We start from the raw sequence: 15,236 nt of genomic DNA, 5'->3' as shown, positions 1-15,236 counted from the left end.
CTATGATAATGTTTTACTTCTAGAAAGTCAGTCAATAAGTAAAAACAAAACAGAACAAACATAAAAAACTTTTATTATCCATGCTTATGAAATGAGATTTCAAATGGAGTCACTTTGATGCATCATACAAATTTATCAAATTATTGAAATTTTGCATCAGCAGGCACCTCAGAGATTAAATATATCCTTCAGGAAACCTAGCCTTATAACAGTATCACTAGCCTTATAATAATCAGGTAGTTGTAGTATCCTGTCCTTTTAGACTTAGTATTGGATTGACAGTCAGGCATGGCAATTCCTGAGCATGTTGGTGGTAGACTGGTGGAGATGGTGCTGGAAGTCACCTCCAGAGCATGGTGAATTTGATAGGCAGGTGGGTAGAATAGCCTCAGAACATTTGACTTTGACTCTATATAAATCTTGTGGCACATAGCCCTTTATATTGGGTTTATTAATAATAATGATAAAAATAGTCATTGTGACTATTAGTAATTGGCACTCTGCTTAACACTTTAGATATATTGTCTTATTTAATTCTAACAACCCCCCCTAAAGTAGTAGTAATATTCCCATTTTGCTGATGAAAAAACTGAACCCAAGTATATAGAGCTTGAAAGTGGTGGAACAGAGAGCTTTTCACCCTAGCCAGTCTAACATGCAGTTTTGGTATCTAGATTCCCCCAGTTAGAGATGATGAGCATAATAATCAGTTTTTATCTAGAAGATTCAGATGAATACTTGTACATTTTACAGCAATGATAAATATGTGCTTTAAGTACATTTTAAATATATGAGTTGTGGTGATATTTACAATTGATCTAACACCAAAGCTAATAAAGTATCTAACTGTAAGTCTTACAGGAGAAATCATGGGTTAGAAGTCATTTGGAATTGAGGGCACTCTCAGTGCTTAAGAGGATGTTTCTATAGAAGAATACAAGTATCCTGTTTTATACTTGATCTTAGTAAAAAGACCAAGAAGAGATGTAATAGCCTTTGTTAATGTTTGGAAATATATTAAAATTAAAAAGATATTATAAAAGATATATTTTTCTATTTTTTGGAATATTAGGAAAGATGATAATAAACAATACTTATATATTCCTGAACTTCTGACATCAGCATTCACACTGCCTTACAAATGCACACTTTCTCATTCTTTTTTTCCTAAAATAGAGAAATATCCCCTCCTCTTTCTTAAGAACAAATCTTCTACCTGTTTCTCTTTCTGATGAACACTTACCTTGTAGGTTATCCCTTCTCTCCATTTGATCTTTATCCTCTCCTTCCTTCAATTGTCTGTATGCTGTGTCTTCATTTTCTTACCTCCAACGTTCTCTGCCACCCACACTAATCTGGTTTCTGCTTCCCTCTGGCCTTCTGTTTTTTCTCTCTCAGGTCACAAGTTCTGTCCTCATTATGAAGCCACTTGATGCTTTTCAGATTTCCTTTTACTCTTAGACTCCAAGGCAACATTAGGTGTTGTGGACAGCTACCTCCATCTTTCAACGTGATCACCCTTCTTTGGCTTCCCTGAAACCACCTATCCTCTTAGTCACTTTTTTTTTCTTTCGCCTTTATAGCTTATATTCTTTTACCCAGCTATTAAATGTGCGAGTTCCTTTCCTTTTGTATTAGTCTGTTTTTATGCTGCTGATAAAGATGTACCAGAGACTGGGAAAAAAAAGAGGTTTAGTTGACTTACAGTTCCTCATGGCTGGGGAGGCCTCACAATCATGATGGAAGGCAAGGAGGAGCAAGTCACGTCCTACATGGATGGTGGCAGGCAAAGAGAGAGAGCTTGTGCAGGGAAACCCCCATTTTTCAAACCATCAAATCTTGTAAGACTTAGCCACTATCACAGGAACAGCACAGAAAAGACCTGCCCCTATGAGTTACCTCCCACAACATGTGGGAATTCAAGATGAGATATGGATGGGGACACAACCAAACCATATCTCCTTTATTCTGCCTTTTTCAAATATGTGTGTACATGCATGCACACAGGCATAGGCACACATGCGCATGCACACACACACACACACACACACATTTTCCCTTTACTAGGTTTCTCCTATTTGAACTCTAGACTAGATCAGTTTTCTATTATATACTTCAGTAGTACTGTGTTGCTCTTTGTCGTCACATTCATCAAGTTATTTTTATTTCTTTGGTGGTTGATTAATGGCTATTTCCACTCTTTAGGAATACTGTAAACTCTTTAGGAATAGGTACTGTATTTTATTGCATTATGTTATACTTAGTCCTAATTGCTTCACCTTATGTGCTCAAGTCCTAAGAGCTCATAAGTGCTCAACAGTTTTTTCAAATGATTTATCTTTATCAGAACTACTTTCAGATTACTTAAGTGAAAACAATCATAGAATTAAAAATTGTTGACATTGAAGGATTATGTGCAGGTGAGTCAGGAAGAAGAACTGGGAGAGCCCATGTGTAGTTCTAGTTCATGTTTAAAGGCATGAGAGCCAGGAGAAATGATGGTGTAGTTTCAGTCCACAGGCAGGCAGGCTTGAGACACAGAAAGACCTGAATTTGAGTCTGAGGGCATGAAAAGCCAAATTCCTTGCTTGATGATAGTTGAAATTCTCTTGCTTGTAGGAGAGTCAGCCTTTTTGTTTTATTGAGGGCTTCCACTGATTGGATGAGGCCCACCTACACTTTTTAGGGTAATCTGCTTTACTGAGTCTACTCTACTGATATAGATGTTGATTTCATCTAAAAACAACTCCACAGAAACACGCAGAATAACATTTGACCAAATATCTGGACACTCCATGTCCTAGTCAAGTTGACACATTGTCTTAGTCTGTTCAGGCTGCTGTAACAAAAATAGATGATGGTGGGTAGCTTATACCCTACAGAAATTTATTCCTCACAGTTCTGGAGGTTGGGAAGTCCAAGATCAAGGTGGCTGCTGTTTCAGTTGTCTGACAAGGGCCTGCTTCCTGTTTCATAGGCAGCTGTCTTCTTGCTGTAACCTTATGTGGGGCAAGAGAGTAAGGGAGCTCTCTAGGGCCCCTTTTATAAGGGCACTAATCCCATTCATGAGGGATCCATCCTCATGACCTAATCACCTCCCAAAGAGCCCCCCTCTGAATGCCATTACATGGGGAATTAGATTTCAACATATGAATTTGGGGGGGCACAAATATTCAGCACATATAAAATTAACCATCACATTGATCAAATGAACATTTCTTATAGGCTGCTTTCAACTAGTTTTTTCAAATGTGCAATCCATAGGCCATGTTTAATCTATGCCTGACTTTTCAGTCCCTCCATGTGTTGAAGCTACTTTTTTAGTCTGATCGTTTACAACTTTCCTGTAATAACCAATGTTTTAGCTAGATTTGTTGCTTTTTATAGCATAAATCTACTCAGTGAAAGCACTAAGAAGTGCTTTCACTTTGCTAATGTTGTTTTCCCTACTTTAATGAGCCCATTCCCTGCTAATATTATTTTGTTTAGGACTTATCTAGCTTTCACAGATTCAGAGTGCATTTCAAACATCATCGTGAAACTACCTCCAAAAATTCTGTAACTACCATTCTCTGTACAACTATCTTGGTCCTTTTTACACTTTATAGTCCCCTCTTCAGGGATATGTTCCAAGATCCCCCGTGAATGCCTGAAACTGGATAGTACCAAGCCTGATTATAATTACTGGAAACACATTTCTGTTCCTGTCTTCTATCCACAAATTTAATGCCTTTTCCATCTTAACTAAGCACTTATCATGGACCATGGCTATAATTTTTGCAGTTTGAAATGCAACAGCAAGACTAGCATAGATTCCTTCCTCAAAATGTTATGGTAGAAGATTCATTTTTAGCATAGATGTTATCAATCTCAGCATATTAATGTTTTTTTTTCTTCCCTAATTAGGTCAAGAACTTTCACCTTTTCAATTAAAGGAAGTATTTTACAACTTCTTTTGGGAATATCTGAGTTGTTAGCACCACTACTCTGGGGCTATTACTAAGTAGAATAAGGGTTACGTGAACACAAGCACTGTGACAGGTGGCAGTTGGTCTGATAACTGAGAAGGCTACCAAGTGACTAATGAATGGGTAGCATCTACAGCATGGATACATTGCACAAAGGGAGGACTCTTGTCCCGGGTGGGATGAAGCAGGGCAGCATTAGATTTCATCACATTGCTCAGAATGGCATCCAATTTAAAACTCATGAATTGTTTATTTCTGGAATTTGTCATTGAATATTTTTGGATCAGGGTTGACCAAGGGTAACTGAAACAGCAGAAAGCGAAAGTGCAGATAAGAAGGGGACTACTGTACTGTTACTCAGCCTGTTTTTTCTGTTTCCCCTGAGAGCATATAAAGTCCGGGGGAAAGGACCAGCCCTATGTGTGTGGGTATTCAATACTCTGCACATTATATACTGTAGTAAATGTATTGAATAAACTTTCAGCTATCTAATGTGTTTCTGGTATGTCAAATGGGTGTATTCTTGGCACAATGCTGGTTCTCTTTCCAGGGAGCACAGTTACTTGTCTAATCTTTTTTAAAGATTTGAGTGAAACCCTCTCACCCTCTCAACTGTTGACCAACTTTTGACTTCTTAAGAATTTGTTGAGAATAGGAAATTTATTCTACAACCCCATTGTAGCTCATTCTACTTTCTGAATGACATTCTTGCCTTTACTGTCTTACTAATTCAAAAGGAAATGACAATTTTTTTCTCATATTTGATTCAATTCAGCAGATACTTTGTTGATAGCCTTCAGTGAGCAAAGTGTCACATCAGGTACTGAGGTTGCACAAAGGTGAATATGATACAGTGCCTGCCCTCAGGGGGCTCACAAGCTCATGGGGAAGTGAGGAGGCCAGGGAAAAGAGAGGTTTGTGTTTAGCTAATTCTCATGCAATACAGCATAAATGAATATTTGGGGAATAATTTATGTATAATTTGTGATATAGTTTGGCTGTGTTCCCACCCAACTCTCATCTTGAATTGTAGTTCCCATAATCCTCATGTGCTGTGGGAGGAATCAGGTAGAGATAATTGAATCATGGGGACAGTTTCCCCTACTCTGTTCTCATGACAGTGATTTAGTTCTCACGTGATTTGTTGGTTTTATAAGGGGCTTCCTCATTTGCTGGGCACTAGTTATCTCCCCTGCCCCCAGAAGAGATGCCTTCTGCCATGATTGTAAGTTTCCTGAGGCCTCCCCAGCCATGCAGAACTGTGAGTTAATTAAACCTCTTTCCTTTATAAATATCCTAGTCTCAGGTATTTCTTCATAGCAGCATGAGAATGGACTAATAGAATTTGGGTGTGTGATCCCTTCCCCATGGAGCTTCCAACCCAGTTGGGGATTCAGCTAAATAAATACAGATGAACATGGAAAAGACTCTGATAGGACCAGCACAGATGGTTAGGAAGTATGTATGGGGGGCCTGTTCCTCACACTTGCTTATATAATAATTTAGTTGACACTCTCTTTTTTGATGTGATGTGGACCAATTCATGTTAAGTTAATAAAAGTTGGCCCCAGTATGGGATCATAGACTTGATACTTCAAACATTTTATTTTACCTTAAGTTTTATAAATCTATATTTATTTACCAATTTACTGATCTATGACCAAAGCTTTCTTGGTTCTAAGTATAGGTTCTCTCATTAGCATTTGCTGTCATATTTTTTCATAACCACTCAATATCCAGTTTTACTCTTTTTAAAGTAGTATAAGTAGACTCTTGCAAAGCATCCTAAGTTCAGAGTCCTTCTAGAGTTGTGATTTTCCCCTATCTTTTATAATTGTTTTGCCTCATATAATTTGGCTATTTCTTTTATAGACCTAACGTTGAGACTTTTCAAAACATTCAATTGATTTTCTTAGAAACAATTGAATTTTTCTTACTCAGCTGTCTTTATTTTATTTGAATGTAGTTCAATTATATGATTAAAGTAACTTGTCCCCAGTGTTTTAAACAGGTGTAGGAATGAATGCGTGGGACTGTGGGAAGCATGCCTGACAGTCAGGTGGTGGGAACAGAATGTGTGGGCAAACAAGAAGACAGCAGCTTCCTAATTGAGAAGACTTCACATGGGGCATCATTCAGTAGATTTTGTGGTATGCAGAGTGTCAGTTAAGTTTAGGGCCTAATTAAGGGGAGGTCAGTTAAAAGAGCTTCTGATGTAAATAAAGCAAATTTGCAATAAGAACATGTCCGCCCTCTGATCACTTGTTTATAAAACGGCTGTCCTCTCCTCCACAGCACTATCTGATTCAACACTTTCATGGTTTGTCAATATTGATAACTTATTTTTAAATAAAAAAAGTGAAGTATATATATTTTTCTTTCAAAAGCCACTGCTTCCCAAGCTCACATCACAAGAAAAAGTAGCAACTTTTTCTGTTTATGTTCTTTTTTGTTGATTCTTTTCTCCACAATATCAGATTTGTGTCATGAGATGGTTCAAACATTACTATTTCTGTTTGGGCCCCTCAGAGAAAGATATGTGTATACATACACATATATGTTAGTAATTTGTGATTGATATTCTTTGCTTATAGACTTGATTTTTTTGTTTAATATAGTATTCTGTTTTTAGGAATCATACTAAACTGTTTCCTCCCTGTATGGCTGATTATAAGCTATGACTAGCAAACCAGATTTTATTTGCAGTTGTTTGAAACTTCATTTTTCTTATAGGACCTGATTAATGCACTCTGAACATGAAATCAGTGTATCCTGCCCTGTTCTTTGTTTTGAATACATCTGTCATTTTCTGCCTCACATTATTTTCCTTGATTTCAAGTCACTTGCTTCTTATGTTCGAATAAAATAATTTTTAAGAATATTATTCTGCTTCAGTCAATTTTTCCTCAGAAGACCGCTCCAACGAACAACCCTAAACTCTTAGTGGTTTATAGCAACAGAGGTTTATTTCTTGCTGACAAAGTATAGGCTGCCAGAGGCTATGACTCTGTCCATAGCTTGGCTCCACATGGCATCCGAAGATACAACCCTTATCAGGGACATGTGTTTTCCTGGCAGAGGGGAAAGAGAGCGGCGGCCAAAATGTGATGATTTTTAAAGCTTTCACTTGGACGCGGTTCACTTTGCTTCTGTTCACATTTCATCGGTTAGTGCAAGTCACCTGGCCAAACTCATAAGGTATACCCACTCCCCAAAGGTAACTTTCTGAGTCACATAGCAAGTTGGGAAAGTCCTCTTACTGGGAAGAGAGTGAATAAACAGGAATCCTGTCTATTACAGTTATGTCTTAAAGACTTTTGGTTTTATTGTTGGATTATAGATACATTTTGTGAATTTTAATGTGGAAATGACTTTTTTCTTGATGTTTGTCAGCTTTGTATGTTGAGTGCTATAGACATATCGATACACAGGTTAAGACTGATTCAGGAGTTTAGTAAAGAAGCTTTATATGAGAGGATATTAAATATGAAATCTTTACTGTTTCATTCTGTTTTCTTTTTTGCACCTTCATCGCTTGTCTTTTATTTCTATTGATTATTGGATAGCAGTCCAGAGACTTTTTTTTCCCTCTACACTGGTATAAGTTGTTCATTTATAAGCCCTTGCATTGTTTTCAAGATAATTCCCTTTTCCATGGATTACCCATTAGTCATGTTAGCTGGATAGTGTGGATTTTCACAATTTACTACCTTTTCAATATAATGAATTGTACCTTTGCCAATTTCACAATCATGGTTTTTCTTACAGTGTCCACATGTGGATAGCAGCCTGCCAACAAGTAAACAAAAACTGAGTTAAGCGACATACAGATACAGCTGAAATACCAAATTACCCGTGGCCTCTCCTGGAGTTATATTTATTTGCACACAGTGGGGACTAGTATTTCCTTGTGAAACAAGAGACTTTTACTGTTTTGAAATAGCAGAACTGAACCTCAGATTCATGAGTTCATTAGGATAGATTTATCCTAGTGAGGCATGGCACTTGAGAAGAGACAAAGAGCAAATTATCAGAGAAAGTTGAGGTGTACACATAATGCTGGATGTGGAAGGGTCATAGGGAATTTGAAAATTAGATTTATTGCCTAGATATCTAGGAGTAAATGTTTCTGTGTAGTGATAGAAGCAGAAATAATTAGACTGGAAGGCATCTTGAGTTCATTTGGTCCTAACCATTACCACAGTACAGAAGTAGTCACATTGATAAAATCTTATCAAAGCATGGCTTATGTTACGCTATGTAATTTTGGAGAATGGGCCTCTCAACCTTACAAGGTTGTATATTCCAGCTTTTCATAGGAATCCTAGTTAAGTATTTCTCTTAATTCCATACCATGCTTTGTTTTAGTAGGGTGAGGTCTGAGAGGGAAAGCAGTAATCAGATCAGCCTCTATATGTACTTTTCCTTTTAAATTCATTAACTAGACTCCCCTAAAGGTGAGTTTATTTCACTTGTGATTGAGTCTAGCTCTAGAAGGGATGAGATTATAAAGTCCAACTCTTATCATTTTACAGATAAAATAAGAGTACTGATGATAAGAGGCTTCCCCAAGGTGACAGAGCCTCAGAGCGGCCAAGCCAAAGCCAGAAGAAGATAGTCTTGATAAAGTGTTCTTCCTGTCATATACCACATATAAGGAACTACTCTAAGAATATATTAATATCAGATGTAGCTAGGCAGTGGAATGTAAGCTTCTCCTGTGCCTGAGACTGAGGCCACAAAGTTAACTGTATGTTTTGAGCCCAGTGCTTGACCAAAAAAGAATAATTTTGTAAGTCACTGAAGTAAAGAGAAAGAATAAAAAATTATATGGGGCCAAATTCCCTTCAGCCCGTAAATGCATTGGATTATTTTAGGCTCATTTGGAAAATATTTTATCTAGTGAAGTTAAAATTATAGTTGCATAATTTGATAACTAATTCTACTTCATTCCTGACCTGATTATTCTAGTTCTCATGATGCTAGTCCTAGCCTCAGGTTCTAGATTGGCTCTAGAATTTACTATTTGTGGGATCTTTACATTTTATTTTTCATCTCTGAGCCTCAGTTTTCCCATATGTAAAATGCAGGTGTGTTGGAGGGGCTCCTTTGGAGAAGTTCCTGTTGGAGACAGACCTTGATGCTAATCATTTCCTGTCTGCCAGATATGCTTTACATATTCTGTATTATTTAATCCTCAAAACAATTCTTTGAAGTAGATACTATTGAACCCACTTTACAGATGAGGAAAGCTAGACTAAGACAAGTTAAGATAACCTTGCCTAAAGAGCTGTAACTAATAAGTTATATACTAGGATACAAATTCAAGTCTATCTGACTCCCAAGCCAGTATCTATCCAGTGTACTGGACATTTCCATTCCTATCTCCAAGGGTTCCATGAAGGTAAGATGAGACAAAGTACATGAAAAACTAGAAACTGCAAAGTGCTATATAAATGAGGGATACTGTTATTTCTTCTAAGTGTTCTTGGCTACGTAATTAGCAGAAATTAGCAGTAGAGTCCAGTCCAAAGCATTAATAAGTCTAGGGGCATTGTATTTTCTATTTTACAATGAGGACATTGAGGCCCATAGGGATAAGAAAGATGCCCCCATAGCCATAAAGTGACAGAGCAGTACTGATTCCTAATCGGGTTCCAAAGCCTACCATCTGGCTGGCTTCTCCAGTACTTTGCCTCAGGCCTTGATATTAGCCCTTGGCATAGGAGCTGGGATTCTATTACCCACGGATTGATTTTCTGTGATGGAACTTCCCACCCAGTGTGCTCAGATACCTTGGGAATCTAAGAATTAGGTTACTAGTGTGAGGTGAGATACTGATGATAGTAGTTTTGTCTTATAGTGTTAAGACCATTTACATAAAGTTAACCATTCAAAATTCATGAAAGTCCAAATGTTATTTGAATATCACTGTATTTATATGACTACTCTTCTAAACTTTCTGAATTTAGCAATGATTAATTTGATGCATAAGAAGTTTGTTGGTGCCCCTGCCTCTAGAGAATGCTCTGTAATGGCCACACCACATGGCACTACCTCTGACTTTTCTGCTGAAGCATCCTAGCCAGGTTATTGCTTTTTTTCTGGATTTGTTTATCTTTATTACAAAAGTTTTTTTTTGAAAACCATGACAACCATCATATTTGGAGAAGCTTTTGTGTGTGTGTTTGCCAGCAAATCTGAATTCCATATTATATGATGTTACCAAAATGACCAGTCTGATACAATCTAAGCCACTGCTATTGTTTTTCAGCTTTGCTCAAAGAAGCAAAATTCAACTCTCTTCTTTTCTTATCAGAATGCATTCGTTGTCCGAAGGAAGGGCTTTGCGAGTCAATTTGTCATCTAAAATAATTTTTTTGGTTGGGGATTATGAATGACTCACTTTGTAGATTTGTTGACTGAATTGACTAATATTCTAGGGTACCTTAGTGAAGGTCCGCATGAAATTACATTTATGTATACAGAGAAGAGATAGATTTAAAGCAAAAATTCACAGTTAGTGTTTTGTTTTGAATCTGTAAGAAGAATCATTATTAAATACAGCAGCATCTTTGAATGCTTCAGGGAAAACTTCATTACCTTGGACTCATCCTTGACCCTTCCTCTCTCACACTCCATATACAATCTATCAGGAAATGGCATCTGCTTTCCCTTCAAAGCATGCTCAGAATGATTACTTTCCACTGCCTCCACTACTCACTGCTACAGTCCTCATCGAGTCACCACTATCTGTGACCTGGATTAGTTTAATAGCCTCCCAGCTGTAAATAAATAAAGGAAAAGTTGAGTAAGCTTTTTATTAATATTCTTCTGGCACAAGTATTTTACTACCTATTATTTTAAAAATATTGAGCAAGTATTATGAGATTAGCTTGCACTTGATAATTCTTGTCCACTTGAGAAAATCATCTTTTGGGGAGGTAAAAGCAACACATATTAGAAATTCATTGATCACATGAATTAACTGACAAAAACCACAGAAGTAAATGATATGCCCAATTGAAGTTAAGACAGTTGATATAGAGAACTCCTAATTAAAAGTTCCTACATGAATTTAGTGGATTAGAGAAAGTTTCTTGAAGGAGGATGAAAGTGAGCTGTGCCTCAGAGCACATGGAGGAGTTATAGCAAGGGGTCAAGTGGCATCTTTGCAGTTGTACTAAGGTAGGAATTAGCTCTGTGTTTTCTGAGAAGTATATTAGTTTGATGGAAGAAGAGGAGCAGGTACATTTGAAGGAGATTTGGGGATAAGAGAATGACATGAAAATTCAGATGATGGGAGTTCACTTGGTAAGCTGTTGGAGTCGTATCTGGGAATATGACTGGTCCTAAATGTTGAGAATCCTGATGTGGACCTGGAGATGGTGAAGGAGGTAGACCCAGTCAGTATTGTTGTTAGCAAATCTTAAGTGGAGTTAAGAATGTGATTTTGGAGAGCATGATGGGTGTAGTTAGGTATCCAACTATCCTAGTTTGCCCAGGACTCTCAGTTTTAGCACTGAATAATCCCTATCCTTGGAAACCCCTCAATTGCAGGCAGACTTCATGGTTGGACACTTTAGGTATGGTTCAGACAATTGATTGGTATCTGAGGTCCAAACCAGAGCAACACTTTAACATGTTAACAGGGGAAGAGAGCATGACAACAGGAGATCCAGGGCAGAGCATTTAAGAGCTCTACTAGGCAGGCAGATTTATTACAAAAGTAATAAATAACAATAAGTAAGAAAAACAACACATATTATTAAAAGCTTACTCAACTTTTCCTGTATTTATTTACAGCTGGGAGGCTATTAAACTAATCCAGGTCACAGATAGTGGTGACTCGATGAGGACTGTAGCAGTGAGTAGTGGAGGCAGTGGAAAGTAATCATTCTGAGCATGCTTTGAAGGGAAAGCAGATGCCATTTCCTGATAGATTGTATATGGAGTGTGAGAGAGGAAGGGTCAAGGATGAGTCCAAGGTAATGAGCTGGATTATATTTTGGCTGAGAGCATTTTGACCAAACGAATTGTAATCAAAGCAGCACGGTAAAAGCAACTTTGTGTGATAGTTTGGTTGAAACAGACTTTGGACACAAAATGAATATGTTAACCACTGGCATTCAAGTTTTTGTTAAATAGTAATGAGTACCACTACCACTCATGAATGCTTTCCACATGTAGGGCATCTGGCTAGATTTTGCAAATATTACCATCTTTAATCTTCACAGCCATCCTATGAGATAGGCACTACTATTTTCTCCATTTTACAGATGAGGAAATTGGTGGTTTGGGAGATTAGGCTGTTTGCTCAGTCACATAGCTAGTCAATCTAGAGTGAGACTTTGAACCCCGAGCGTCCCAAAGTCCTGCTCTCTTTGGTTGCCATGTAGTATTGCTTCCTGGTATCAAGGAACAGGGTTCATTAATTATCCATTGTTATCTTTTACTACAAAAGTAATAAATAAAATAAATTAATTAATTCTAGAAAAATTATAAAATGTAGAGGAGCAGAAGATGACTATACAAAGTACTCACAATTTCCTCCATTAGAAACAGCCCTATTAACACCATTGTTTACATATTATTTTCTTTTTTTGGGCATATTGATTTACATACATTTTTAAAAATTAAAATGATATTTGATAAATGTTTTAAAACCAATTGTTAGAGATTTGACTTTTTTTCAACTTATATTGTTGGGCCAGTAGGCTGTGGTGACTTTTTGATATTACAGACACTGTGCAGTAGAAGTAATGAGCCAAAAAACAACATGCAAATAAAATAAAGCAAAATGAAATGAGACTAAAAAAAGACAAAAAATTCAAAACAATAGGCAAGAGATGAATAACAATTGTAAAACCATTCATTCTATAAATATATTGTATTCAAATTATAATGCTCTAAAAACTGATGGCTGGGGAATATTTGCTTTTGAGCAGGCCTTGATGTTGAACAAGTTTCTAAGTGTTTTTAATAAAATCACCTGGAGCCAGTGACTTGAATCACAAGCAGGATCTCAGCCCTTAGGCAGAATAACAGGAAGGTGGCTCATCTTAAGTGTATATACAAGGCGTCCAGGAGGGACTGTGCTCAAGGGAATAACCTAAGACCAGAAATGATAGATATAGTAAGGAGAATTAATCTCAGGATGAGAATATTAAACCAGTGATCAAATCTGAACCACAAGGTTATTGCTAGGCTAACAGTAACATGAAGACAGGAAGCTGATACTGAGTCCCAGAGCACTGGGGCAACACTCTTGTCTTAGTCCATTTGTGTTGCTATAAAGGAATACCTGACACTGGGTAATGTATTAAAAAATGTGTATTTGGCTCACAGTTTTGTAGGCTTGTACTGAAGTATGGTGCCAGCATCTATCTGCTTCTGGTGATGGCTTCAGGCTCCTTCTACTCATGGTGGAAGGTAAAGTGAAACCAACATGTGTAGTGGTCAAAGAGGGGATAAGGAGGGTGCCAGTCTCTTTCTAATAATCAGCTCTCTGGGGAAGTAATAGAGGAAGAACTCATTCATTACACTGGGAACGGCACTAAGCCATGTATGAGAGGTCTGTCCCCATGACCCAAACACTTCCCATCAGGCCCCACCTCTAACATTGGGGATCACATTTCAACATGAGGTTTGTGGGCACAAACACCCAAACTATAGCAACTCTAAATCCTTCCTGCCAAAGGGCAGGAGATTAGGCCTGGGATGAGCCTCCAGTTGGACAAAATGGCTCCAGAAATTAGGGATCTGGCAGGCCTTGTCAATCTGAGGTTTGCAGGGAGGAGAACAACACCATGAAGAGTTGCAGGATTTGTAGGATGATCAAAAATTAGTGCAGTGTATGCAAGGAAGTGACTTAAGAGGATACTTCTTAATAGTATTGGGGTAGCAAATGAAAGGAAAGAGACTGTTGGTCTGCACAGTGGTTGGAATTATATGTACAGAGATATCCAGACATTCCCATTAAATAAATAGATTGAAGTAATACCTGTAACTATATTCCTCTTTATATCACATTTTTTGGCAAACAGAGAAAAACCATGCAGCTGGTCCTGTGGAGCCTGGAATGCTGCCATTACTTTCATTAAATTAAAGTTTTAGCTGGTATATGAAAATTTTCTTTTATTACAGAGCCTCTAAACAGACATGCCATATCCTGTGATTACAGTTTAAGTTAATGGTATCATGTTTTAAAATTAAAAATTATTATCTTTCCTTGGTGCTATCAAAACCATCACAAAATTAATCACTAATATACTAGGATGACGGTTCAATTAACTTTCATGGATATTGATCAGATAAACACTAATATTTATTATTGCATTCTGAAGTCTTTATTAGGTTAGTGGGTTACCCAAACAGTTAAAAACTCATCTAATAAAGACCTGGAAAATGCTGCTTTTGAGTCAAAGAGACCTCTTGCTTAGTGTCTATATATTTTTTGCTTGTTTGCTTTTGTTGCACTAAGAATACCAATAGTATATAAGTTAATTCAGTGATCTTAATTAGAAATAACCTTTTCAATGTTTTTGGATATATAAAATTTAAAAACTTCCAAGAGTGTTCAAAATGTTATAGGAATGTCTATAAATTAAGTGTAGCACATGATTAGATTTGCTTCAGTGCTTTGAACTTTTGAATCAAGCCTTCCTTCCATAGTATTGGATGAATATGATCATAATTTCTGTCTCTTCCATGAAATTTTCTAATATATATTGTTTTAAAATTACAAAGTAGTCATGCTTATTATTCAAAAAAGCCCTCCCAAACTAAGACAATGTTGAATATAGCCCCTCTCCCATCCTCAAAATAACTGTATGTACAATTTGATGCATGTCTTTGCAATTTTTCATGAAGGTTCTAATTGTGTTTACATATATACATACATCTATGCATGCATACACTCTCCTTCCTCCCCTCTCTCCTATTCCTTCCCCTCTCACTTCTTCTCCTTTGTCTTCCTCCTCCTCCTTTTAAACATAAGTGCTATGATATTGCCAAAGGAGAGAAGGCTTTGTTCTGTGCTCTGTGCTTTATTGAATTTCATTCATTGGTGGACCTTACTTTCTTTGTCCTTTCCTGCCTTTGCCACTATGAAGGTTCAATAGATTCAGTCTCTGTTTTGCTTTTCTTTATATTCAGCAGCCTCACTAGGAACCCTCCCAGAACAAATCCTTAACTATGTAAAACAGAGCAATTCTGGGTGCTTTCTCCTGGGGACAGCCCGCTTTACAGCTTCAGTTCTGGCTTCCC

At 37.3% G+C, this 15,236-nt stretch overlaps 1 protein-coding gene across 6 annotated transcripts in view; it reads left to right on the top strand.

Moving 5' to 3' along the window:
- PRDM5 (PR/SET domain 5) overlaps positions 1-15,236 on the top strand; it is a 230,495-nt gene that overhangs the window by 84,645 nt on the left and 130,614 nt on the right. The window lies entirely within an intron of this gene.

This window comes from Gorilla gorilla, chromosome 3 (genome assembly GCF_029281585.2).
Source record: "Gorilla gorilla gorilla isolate KB3781 chromosome 3, NHGRI_mGorGor1-v2.1_pri, whole genome shotgun sequence".
Classification (NCBI taxonomy): Eukaryota; Metazoa; Chordata; class Mammalia; order Primates; family Hominidae; genus Gorilla; species Gorilla gorilla.
The sequence above is the reverse complement of the archived record's forward strand: the minus strand, read 5'-3'. Positions and strand labels throughout refer to the sequence as shown.